The sequence below is a fragment of the Oncorhynchus kisutch genome, linkage group LG17 (genome assembly GCF_002021735.2).
Source record: "Oncorhynchus kisutch isolate 150728-3 linkage group LG17, Okis_V2, whole genome shotgun sequence".
NCBI lineage: Eukaryota > Metazoa > Chordata > Actinopteri > Salmoniformes > Salmonidae > Oncorhynchus > Oncorhynchus kisutch.
Genome location: NC_034190.2, coordinates 27,950,277 through 27,962,781, shown reverse-complemented (window position 1 = coordinate 27,962,781; position 12,505 = coordinate 27,950,277).

Below are 12,505 nucleotides of genomic sequence, written 5' to 3'. Positions count from 1 at the left end.
GCACTTTTCTGTTGCTGCATCTGGACAACAGCTTCAGTATTTATTATTTCACCTTCTACATACTGTACGTGTCTTTACAGATACACTGGCCGGGATTCAGGCACACACACATTTCTATCCCCCTTTGACCTCGGCCCCACCTCAGATCAGATCACTACCACTTATCCTCCTTGCTATGGGACAGATTGCAGAGAGACCGTATCAGCAGCACAGCAGTTGATAATAACTCAGGAGAAACAGCCCCAGGAGGAAGGTTACTTATATGTCCCTAATGGCACCCTGTTCCTTATATAGTGCACTACTTTTGACCAAGGCGTAGGGCTCCTGTCAAAAGTAGAGCACTATATAGTGAATAGGGTGCCATTTGGGATTCAATCTGTATCAGCAAGTTCCTCAGCGTCTGACTGGCTTGCTGGTGGTCCTGTGAGAGGTCAGAGGTTAGGAACAGAATGGTCGCAAGCAGAACAGGGCTTACTGTGTTGCAATGCTGAGAAATCACAGTGGGATGGTGTGTGTGTGTGGGTGTGTGGTGAAATTGAGGCACAAGATATTTTGGGAATCTAAGGAATAAGGATTTAGAGCATTGCTTGACTCACAGTGCTTGTGTTGACTCATAGTGCTAGCCATTTACAGTAGTCCTACTTACAGTAGCTGCAACTGATCTCCCAGTCACATGTAAAATGGCAAGTTCAAATGAATTCAGTCATTATCAAATCCTTATGCTACGAGTCAACAAAGGTTAATCAGCTGCTTCTTGACTTAAGCAGTCAATGAGCATGTAATTGCTGAATGATTATGCTTTATTCTTTAATCTTCTCATATAGTTGTACAGGACCATGTGGATACGCTCACTATATTATACCTTGTTCTGTACTACACTCCTCACACAGTTCTGTATCTCACATTATAAATGTTATAGATATGACGTTGTAGTGGAGATGCACATAGTAATGTCAACATGACCATGACTAGGAATGAAGTATTAAAGACTTGTTTTGATATTCTGTCTGTTTCAGGAAACTTTACTTCTGCCCTAAAGGAGAAAGGGGAACCAGGTTCATTCCTCCACAGTCTTTTCTAGACCACTGGAATGAAATAGCCTGTTATGGAGCAGCATCTGGCCTGAAGAGAATGGCATGTTCAACTTTAAAGATCCTTATCACTCTGAGATTTCTCTCTTCTCTCTCTCTGTCTGTCTGTCTGTCTGTCTGTCTGTCTGTCTGTCTGTCTGTCTGTCTGTCTGTCTGTCTGTCTGTCTGTCTGTCTGTCTGTCTGTCTGTCTGTCTGTCTGTCTGTCTGTCTGTCTGTCTGTCTGTCTGTCTGTCTGTCTGTCTGTCTGTCTGTCTGTCTGTCTGTCTGTCTGTCTGTCTGTCTGTCTGTCTGTCTGTCTGTCTGTCTGTCACTGCTCCTCCTGTGTGATTACCTGCAGTCGTCTCTGTGCTGACAGGAATGTTCCCCCTGCAGCTGTCGAACCCAGCCACACAGCAAGAACCAGACACCGGCACCTCTGGGTTGGGAGCTAGCCGCCACCAATTACCTTATTTTCATCCCCTCCCTTATCTCCGTTTTCTTCTCTCTATTCTTACTTAGGATTGGTGGGAGACGAGAGTGGAATTCCCATTCTCTAATAGTCGCTCGTCTGCACGCAATTACTGTAGCTCAACCAACATCTTCAAGCTGTTCCATGATGTTTGTTGATTAGAATAAATAGGCCCTTATCTTTCCCAATTATCTCCTGAACAGCTCCGATTCGAGCAGTTGTCTTCATGTGGGGGTCATTTAGTATCTAATTCATTATCATATTAGGCTCACTGGACTGAGAAGTATTTTAACAAATCTAAGATACACTATATGAAGGTTTTTTATTTTATTTATAAAAATAAAAAAATCACCTTTATTTCACCAGGTAGGCTAGTTAAGAACAAGTTCTCATTTACAACTGCGACCTGGACAAGATCAAGCAAAGCAGTGCGACACAAACAACAACATAGAGTTACACATGGAATAAACAAGAGTACAGTCAATAACACAATAGAAAAAATAAAGTCTATATACAGTGTGTGCAAATGGCGTGAGGTGGTAAGGCAATAAATAGACCATAGTAGCAAGTAATTACAATTTATCAAATGAACACTGGAGTGATAGATGAGCAGATGATGATGTGCAAGTAGAAATACTGATGTGCAAAAGAGCAGAAAAGTAAATAAAAACAATATGGGGATGAGGTAGGTAGATTGGATGGGCTATTTACAGATGGGCTATGTACAACTGCAGCGATTTGAAGCAAAATCTCTCGCACAATACCCCTGAAATTACATTTTGTTCATCATTTCTTCAATTTGATTGATACAACATTTTGTATCATTACATTATTTATTTTCCCCTTTATGGTTGTTGTTAATGGTTCACTTTTTAGGATGAAATAACAACTAACCCTTTGAATATATCTGTCATTGTCCCTTTATTCCTTCAACAGAGATGGGAGGAGAAGGGGTCTCTGTGCACCATGTGTGAAATCTCACCACATTCCAATGCCCTCGCCCTGGGGTCATGTCCCCCCGCCTCTCTTGTCTATATTTTGTTTTTCTAGGATACAGAGACCTGTAAGCAATTCTGATTTCATATGATTATTTATTATCTGTGGGAAAACCCAGTACCCCAATTCTGCATGGGGGAAAAGAGGGCGAGGAGGGTGTGTGTGTGCTGTAGCATGTCGACGACAGCACTGGCTGTAAAGAAGGTAAACTAACCATGGCTGTACTGAAGGTCTACTAACCAAGGCTGTAGGTCTACTAACCAAGGCTGAAGGTCTACTAACCAAGGCTGAAGGTCTACTAACCATGGCTGTAAGTCTACTAACCATGTTTGGACTGTAGGTCTACTAACCATGTCTGTACTGAAGGTCTACTAACCATGTCTGTACTGTAGGTCTACTAACCATCTCTGTACTGTAGGTCTACTAACCATGTCTGTACTGTAGCTCTGCTAACCATGTCTGTTGGTCTACTAACCATGTCTGTAGGTCTAATAACCATGTCTGTACTGTAGGTCTACTAACCATGTCTATAGGTCTAATAACCATGTCTGTACTGTAGGTCTAATAACCATGTCTGTACTGTAGGTCTACTAACCATGTCTGTACTGTAGGTCTACTAACCATGTCTGTACTGTAGGTCTACTAACCATATCTGTACTGTAGGTCTACTAACCATGTCTGTACGGTAGCTCTGCTAACCATGTCTGTTGGTCTACTAACCATGTCAATAGGTCTAATAACCATGTCTGTACTGTAGGTCTACTAACCATGTCTGTAGGTCTACTAACCATGTCTGTACTGTAGGTCTACTAACCATGTCTGTACTGTAGTTCTACTAACCATGTCTGTACTGAGGTATACTAACCATGTCTGGACTGTAGGTCTACTAACCAAGTCTGTACTGTAGGTCTACTAACCATATCTGTACTGTAGGTCTACTAACCATGTCTGTACGGTAGCTCTGCTAACCATGTCTGTTGGTCTACTAACCATGTCTACAGGTCTAATAACCATGTCTGTACTGTAGGTCTACTAACCATGTCTGTACTGTAGGTCTACTAACCATGTCTGTAGGTCTACTAACCATGTCTGTACTGTAGTTCTACTAACCATATCTGTACTGTAGGTATACTAACCATGTCTGTACTGTAGGTCTACTAACCATGTCTGTACTGAAGGTCTACTAACCATGTATGTACTGTAGGTCTACTAACCATGTATGTACTGTAGGTCTACTAACCATGTCTGTACTGTAGGTCTACTAACCATGCCTGTACTGTAGGTCTACTAACCATGTCTGTACTGTAGGTCTACTAACCATGTCTGTACTGTAGTCCTACTAACCATGTCTGTACTGTAGGTCTACTAACCATGTCTGTAGGTCTACTAACCATGTCTGTAGGTCTACTAACCATGTCTGTACTGTAGGTCTACTAACCATGTCTGTACTGTAGGTCTACTAACCATGTCTGTACTGTAGGTATACTAACCATGTCTGTAGGTCTACTAACCATGTCTGTACTGTAGGTCTACTAACCATGTCTGTACTGTAGGTCTACTAACCATGTCTGTACTGTAGTTCTACTAACCATGTCTGTACTGTAGGTCTACTAACCATGTCTGTACTGTAGGCCTACTAACCATGTCTGTAGGTCTACTAACCCTGTCTGTACTGTAGTTCTACTAACCATGTCTGTACTGTAGGTCTACTAACCATGTCTGTACTGAGGTATACTAACCATGTCTGGACTGTAGGTATACTAACCATGTCTGTACTGTAGGTATACTAACCATGTCTGTACTGTAGGTCTACTAACCATGTCTGTAGGTCTACTAACCATGTCTGTACTGTAGTTCTACTAACCATGTCTGTACTGTAGGTATACTAACCATGTCTGTACTGTAGGTCTACTAACCATGTCTGTACTGAAGGTCTACTAACCATGTCTGTACTGTAGGTCTACTAATCATGTCTGTACTGTAGGTCTACTAACCATGTATGTACTGTAGGTCTACTAACCATGTCTGTACTGTAGGTCTACTAACCATGTCTGTACTGTAGGTCTACTAACCATGTCTGTACTGTAGGTCTACTAACCATGTCTGTACTGTAGTTCTACTAACCATGTCTGTACTGTAGGTCTACTAACCATGTCTGTACTGTAGTTCTACTAACCATGTCTGTACTGTAGGTCTACTAACCATGTCTGTAGGTCTACTAACCATGTCTGTAGGTCTACTAACCATGTCTGTACTGTAGGCCTACTAACCATGTCTGTACTGAAGGTCTACTAACCATGTCTGTACTGTAGGTCTACTAACCATGTCTGTACTGTAGGTCTACTAACCATGTCTGTACTGTAGGTATACTAACCATGTCTGTAGGTCTACTAACCATGTCTGTACTGTAGGTATACTAACCATGTCTGTACTGTAGGTCTACTAACCATGTCTGTACTGTAGGTACAGTCACTGACTGACTTGGCTACTCTCAGTTGGCCTGTCTTGTTTGATGGGAGACATTGTTTGCGTCCCATTTGGCACCTTATTCCCTATATAGTGCACCTGTTTCCCATAGGTTAGTGTCCTCTATAGGGAATCGACATAGCTGTGGGAAGTAGTTTGGGGGTGGGGGTGCAGAAAGAAAACAAAATGCCTTACCTGAAGATGTCTACATTAGTCTGCTAATACAGGACTAGCAAAGTCCCAGCGCACTACTGTTGTGAACATTTTGTGTGAGTGTTCACCAGCATTTGTAATTTGAGTGTGATAATTATCTGTACACAACCGTTAATCTGATAATACAATATACAAATACTTGCTTGATATTTGTTTTCCAGTTTCTTAAAATACTTTGCAAATGCAACAAATTTCTATGTGGAAACAGAAATGGTCTATTCTTTAATTTTACTAGGTTATCCTGAGCAACTTACAGTAGCATACGTTTTCCCCGTGAGAATCAAACCCACAACCCTAGTGCTGCAAGCTCCATGCTTTACCAACTGAGCTACATCATTGCCTCATCACAAACTATTTGATGTCTCAATGTTCTCAATTACTGTATTGGTCATTGTTTTTCTTCATGGTGATGGAAAGTCTACAGGTACAACCTAGATGACCAGCCTATAAAGAGTAAGGTACATTTACATTAAGTGGTTTGTAAGGATGGTAAATTAATACTGCACAAAAAGTGGTTGTTTCCCATATTATTTGACCAAGAAAAATATTTCAATTGATGTGGTTGTTTTGTGTCTTTGACCATAACTTCGCACCTTTTGATGTAAATACTCGAGGACAGAGTGTGTTTGTTCTGGATCCCATTATAATGACAATCACAGAGAAAGGGACAAGGCAACAACTCTTACAATTCCAACTACTGAATCCTGCAAGATACTGTTCTTAATTATACAGCTACCTTTGTTTTTGTCCATGCTGCAGACATCTATATCTGTCCGCTAATACTAGCAAAGGCCCCTGCACAACTTTTTAAATTAATATATACAAGTTAATTCAGATCTTTCAGGGGGTGCTGCAGCACCCTCAGCACCCCTACTTCCTGCTGCTATGGGATGCAGACACTGTTCTTCTGATGCTCCCAATAAACAGACATGCAGAGACATGCAGAGACATGTTAGTCAGCGAGTCAGTATAGACACAGCCAGTATCCTGTGTAGGAGAAATGTTGTGCAGAACAACACCTACTGTAGGTGAGGCTTACAGAAATAGAAAGTACAACATGCGGAGGCAGGCATGTCTGTCCTTCACAGATACAGGTTCATCTTTGCATGAACTTAATTCAAATATATGCTGTCTGAACCTGTTGAAAGCAATATTGTGAGGCTGAGAATCCCCTGGAGACAGTAGGTGGTCGGGTTAAAGTACTGGTAATAATTACAGCTGTTGACCAGGTGTCCACTGATTGAATAATACATTTGTTTTTCATGGTAAATGTCTCGGTGGTAGCTACATGCCATGTACAAAAGTACACCCTGTTCCCTATACTGTGTGTGTGGGTGGGTCAACCTTGGGTTCTCTCCTGCCTGGTGCCATTGATTTGTTTACCTGTGTTGGGCTGACAGCCTCTCATTAGGCGTCTGTCACACACACACACACACACACACACACACACACACACACACACACACACACACACACACACACACACACACACACACACACACACACACACGAAGAGAACAGTCTCTTCATAGCCAGGGGACACAGAGCTCATCAATGCACCTGATTGATGCTTGCAGTATCATTGTATTGAACACCTGTTTAGTGGATGTACGCACGCCATTGAGTGACTGCTCCAAGGTGTCCTTCACTTTGTGGTGTTTGAGACATCTAACAAAAATCTCTTTGAAGGAAGAGGTCAGAACAGACGTTGCACAGTCTAGGTGTGTGTCTCTGAGTTGCCACTCAAACTGTGGAGTATTTTTGACCCTTTATTTAACTAGGCAAGTTAGTTAAGAACAAATTCTTATTTACAATGACGGCCTACTCTGACCAAACCCGGACGACGCTGGGCCAATTGTGCCCCGCCCTATGGGTAAAGTAACTCTGATGCACATGCTTGAACTTTGAATAAAAGGTGTGGTGATACAGTGCTGGTTATAGCTGCCAGCAAACCAACATATGCTGGGCTTGCTTCCCAAATGGCACCCTATTCCCTATATACTGCACTACTTTTGACCAGGGCCCATGATCACAGCAGAAACAGAACACTTCTTATCACAGAGATAGTGATTGTAAGCATCTGTGTAGTTCATGGTTCTGAAATGAGAGTCTTATTTAGGGGCTACTACATGACACCATGCTACTGTGAACATTTCTTGAGCTCCCTTGAGCATCTTAAAGTGTTGAACAGGCTATTACGTTTGAATTTAATGATCATCAGATATTCGTTTTTTTCCATATTTTGGCTTGATGGAATTTAAATTAAATGTATGTCATTGAGTGTTGTGTCCTTATGATACTTCCTGTTGGGCTGATAGTAGAATACAGTAAACAGAGTACAGGGTTTTACTATTGTGCTGATACATATTTTCAATAGGAGGCAGTGTTGTCACTTTAAAAATAGCAGCTGATCACCACCAAACACACACATACGCACTAACGCTATCTCTGTAAATGTTGTGAAATTGCCAATCAATCAGGGAGATGATTGATGGCAGGGAAAACCTGTGGAAGAGAAAGAGAGAACTGATAGAGAATCACACTGCATATAACATCAGTGGAAGACATTAACACATTGCATATTAGGTCTGTAATGTGAGACGTTAGGCAGACTGCCCACCCATCAGCCCCAAGACACATCACGGCATAATCAGTCCAGAGGTGACAACACAGCTATTCCATGTAGAAGCCGAACAGGTGAGTTTAGTTTCGTATGGGGAAATTGAAAGCTGACATTTGGCAAAGTGTTTTTTTGTGTGTTTTTTTTTTTACAGTTGGGAAAGTGTCTTGTTGTTCTTCTTCATCTCGGTTGATCTGTTTGTCAAGCCCTATAAAGTTTAGAAGAGGTACTTTACTTTGAGTTCCCGAAGTGTGAGTTGGTTTTTGTGTCATTGTCTTTGTTCTTAATTATAACAGATGGTTGAGTTAACTCAACTGTATCTTTTGTTTTTCATGCAAAAAAAAAGCATCATTCTGTGACTATAATGAGAAGACACACTGTCATGCAGAATTAAGAAAGTGTTTCGATATTTTTTGATGTACTTTCTTTCACATACAGAAAGTATTCATACCCCTTGACTTATTCCACATTTTGTTGTTACAGCCTGAATTCAATATTTTTTTTCTTCACCCATCTACACACAATATTGTGCAAAGCTGATACAGATATACCCAAGACTGACTCAAAGGTGTTTCTACAAAGTATTGACTCAGGAGTGTGAGTACTTATGTCAATTAGGTATTTCTGTATTTCATTTTCAATAAATTAGCTCAAATTTCTAAAAACATGTTTTCACTTTGTCATCATGGGGTATTATGTCTATATGGGTGGGAGAAAAAAAATGATATTTAATCTAATTTAAATTCAGTCTGTAACAAAATGTGGAAAAAGTCAAGGGGTATGATCACTTTCTCAAGGCAATGTACCTGCTCCACAACATTTTGTATAAGTCACCCCAGGCCATTAGAAAGGTGAATACTGTCTGAAGAGACTGTATGAAACACAGACTAGAAAGCTAGCACATTACAGTCTGTGGCTAAAATACTGCTAGCGGTACGTGGTACCACAATTCCGTGCGCAACAGAAACTATGATTCACTGAAACCTCTGGGTATATAGGTCTAGGCCATCTTCAGTTACTGGTGTCATTAATATTATACTTACTGTGTTGAGGTACTAAACGTGAGGCCACTTTGGAGCAGCAGGGAAACAGGTAGAGGCTCAGTGTGAAGATAAAACACACTCTCTGTCAATGTAATGACTCAGTCCTCTGTTACACCTTCGTCTGATAACTGGAGCCGTGTGTGTTTTTGTGCATGTGTGTGTGTGTGTGTGTGTGTGTGTGTGTGTGTGTGTGTGTGTGTGTGTGTGTGTGTGTGTGTGTGTGTGCGTGCGTGCATGCAGGTAAATCCCTTCACTGCTCCCGCAGTGGCCTAAGAATTATGAAAACAAGTTACTTCACCAACTTTGATTCCCCTTTCTTTGGTTTTGGTTTTGCTAATATCTTGTGGATGGCGATGGTCGTAAGCATGTGATTCCAAAGGTTGCAAGTTCAAATCCAGCAATAGAAAGTTGATTTTGAGACATTTGATTTTTAGCCTATCCCAAACCTTAACTCTTACCTTAACCATTCAGAGTTAATGCCTTAACATTAAGATTTCGGGGGTGAATGATTAAACCCTGACCTTAAAATTGTGGAGTTGATGTTTGAGAAACATGGATGAACGTCTAATTCTGACTTGAGACTGTGAGAGCTAGTTGCTGGTTCAGATGTAGAGCAGGAAGAACAATACTTTGTTTAGTTCAGAGACAACTCTTTTCAAAGACGACCAAGAGCAACAGATGGCTGCATATGTATGAATAAGTCCTCTTTTCAGAAAAGCAGATTACTCCATTTGAGCCTGTTTCTATGGCCTATGAAAGAGAGATTAAATTGTAAGCTGTTTCATAACATTTTTTTTTTTCTTCTTTACAGCTAAACATTCGTAAACAGGTGTCTGGACAAATACTGGGCAAGGTTTCAGTGAGGATTAATATCTGAGGTTGGAGATGAGAAGGGGAATTCAAAATATCACTATTAGCTGCATTGTTATGTCATATCACATGCTACTGTGTAGGACTGTGACTGTCTCCAGCATTTGCATCAGCTCGATTAAATATATATGAAATACCAAACAAAGTATGACATTTAAAAATACTTTCCTGTTCTATGTGGATCATTGTCAGGATGTGCAGTTAGCTGAACATGGCACTGACTGCAGAATACTACATTAGAATATGTTAAGCATGCTGTTACCTATAACTACTGTATATAAACCTATGATATACCGCCCGAGCAGTTCTTTCAGAGTAAGTAAACAAAGGCTCACATCAGAGTTTGTTGAGGACAAAAGACAAAAGCATTGAACCAGCCCTGCTCATAGCTTCTGGGTCGCATCTCTGCCAAGATATTGAGAAGGAGGAGAGATACTTCTCTCAACCTTTGGTAATCTTCATTATATAATCTGTTCTTATCATCCTACATGCTATATAACGCCCACCTGGGGCATACCTCTGCATCCTCCACACATATCGACAGGAGCCTCTATTTTGACCACATCTCCCACTGAAGTAATGATTTTACTTGAGTTAGAAGCACCTGTTCATCCCTTCATAGTGTAAATTATGTAGGCTATCCTTTCTGTAAAAACACTTCTCAACTTCTGGGTTGATATGCTGCTGTGTGTTCCCTGTGTGTTCAAGTCAAACTCGTACCTCATTTTATACAATCAGTCAATTATAGATGAGGGTTTCTGTGATATGAGCAAATATTCACGAGACATTCCATACGTTTCTATACAGTGACTCGCGTGATACTTGAACTAATTCTGTGATGAAACGTCTGATTCAATCCAGGCCTAAATCTGATCCTGCATTAACACAACTGTAGTGATATGGGCAATACACATTGAGCAGAACATAGAAAACACGTAGGCCTAGTTGAATAAAATATAGATCATGTTGATACATTTTTGGTTGTTTGTGTTTGGTTGTTTTGTAGAGAAAATGCAACGAATGGCATAATAAATGCACAGACTTTCTTAAAGGGTCAGCGTGACCTATATAGTAAGATGGATGGACTTCCTCTGATCTATTGAATGGTTGTCTTAAGTGAAAGGAACCTGAGGAGTCTTGTATCAAAACAATCCATTCATAAAGGTAATCAGAGAAGAAAAGCCCATTTAGTTTCAAGTAGTTGTGGTTCAATCTTCTCTGATTCAAATCAGATTGAAACACCCTACAGAAGCGATGCATTGTGTTATAATCTCTTCATGGCCAAAAGGCATGGCAGTCATCCTCTCCCCTGTTAAAGTCGTGTTCGTCATTTTAAACCATGGTAAGAAAAATATACCACAGGTGGTTGGTGGCACCTTAATTGGGGAGGACGGGCTCGTAGTAATGGTTGATGCAGAATTAGTGGAATGGTTTCCATAGGTTTGATGCCATTCCATTGACTCTGTTCCAGCCATTATTATGAGCTATTCTCCCCTCAGCAGCCTCCTGAATCGCCCACATGTTGCAACAGACAACCGAGGCATACAGAACAGTTGACATCGTCGGCTACCTGTCAAGCCATGGTCAGCCATTAGAGATGATCGCTCACATTGTTTTGACAGTTGGGAGAATTTGTAAGTGGATGACCGAATCTGCTGTCAGGACTAAACGATAAACCAATTCGTTAAGACCAGCAGTTAAGAGTTGTTTTTTAAAGAGCCCACAGCTTGAATGTGACATATGACAACCTGGTCTCAGATCGTTTCATATTATTCTGTAACTAAATCCAAGCCACTCCAGTTAGTATGAAATGTTAAGTTTCGTATGGTATGTATACATTTGTGCATGTCCATCACCCATTATGTAAGATATGTTATGAATTACAATTCATATTATAATTTATGTATGAATTTGCGAAACGTATAATATGTTACAAATTTGCAAAGCCTACTATATTTTACGAATTAGCAAAACGTATGATATGTTAGAAATTCTAGGAGTTATTAAGGAATTAGGTTAAAGGGTTAAGGTTAGGGTTAGGGAAAGGGTTAGCTAAAGGGGTTAGGGTTAGGGGAAGGGTTAGCTAAAGGGGTTAGGGGAAGGGTTAGCTAACATGCTAAGTAGTTGCTAGCAGTTGAAAAGTTGCTAATTATCTCAAATGTAAAGTTGTCTCTGATGAGATGTGAACTTTTAATTTTTTTTTTATTTTTTTAATTTCACCTTTATTGAACCAGGTAGGCCAGTTGAGAACAAGTTCTCATTTACAACAGCGACCTGGCCAAGATAAAGCAAAGCAGTGCGACACAAACAACAACACAGAGTTACACATGGAATAAACAAACATACAGTCAATAACACAATAGAAAAGTCTATATACTGTACAGTGTGTGCAAATGAGGCAAGATAAGGGAGGTAAGGCAATAAACTTGCATCCTTTGGGTTGCTAGACATAAGATATGCTCAGAATTCCAGCTAAGTGGCTAAGTGGCTAACATTAGCTAGCTGGCTAACTTTAGCTAGGCAAGGGGTTAAGGTTAAGTTTAGGAGTTAAGTTAAAAGGTTAAGGTTAGGGTTATGGTTGGCTAAAAGGGTTAGGGTTAGGGTTAGCTAAAAGGGATAGGGATAGGGGAAGGGATAGCTGACATGCTAAGTAGTTGCTAGTAGTTGAAAAGTTTCTGTGATGAGATTTGAACTCACATCCTTTGGGTCGTTAGACAAATAACCATCTGTCTTCTACAACCATGCCAAACATAACAT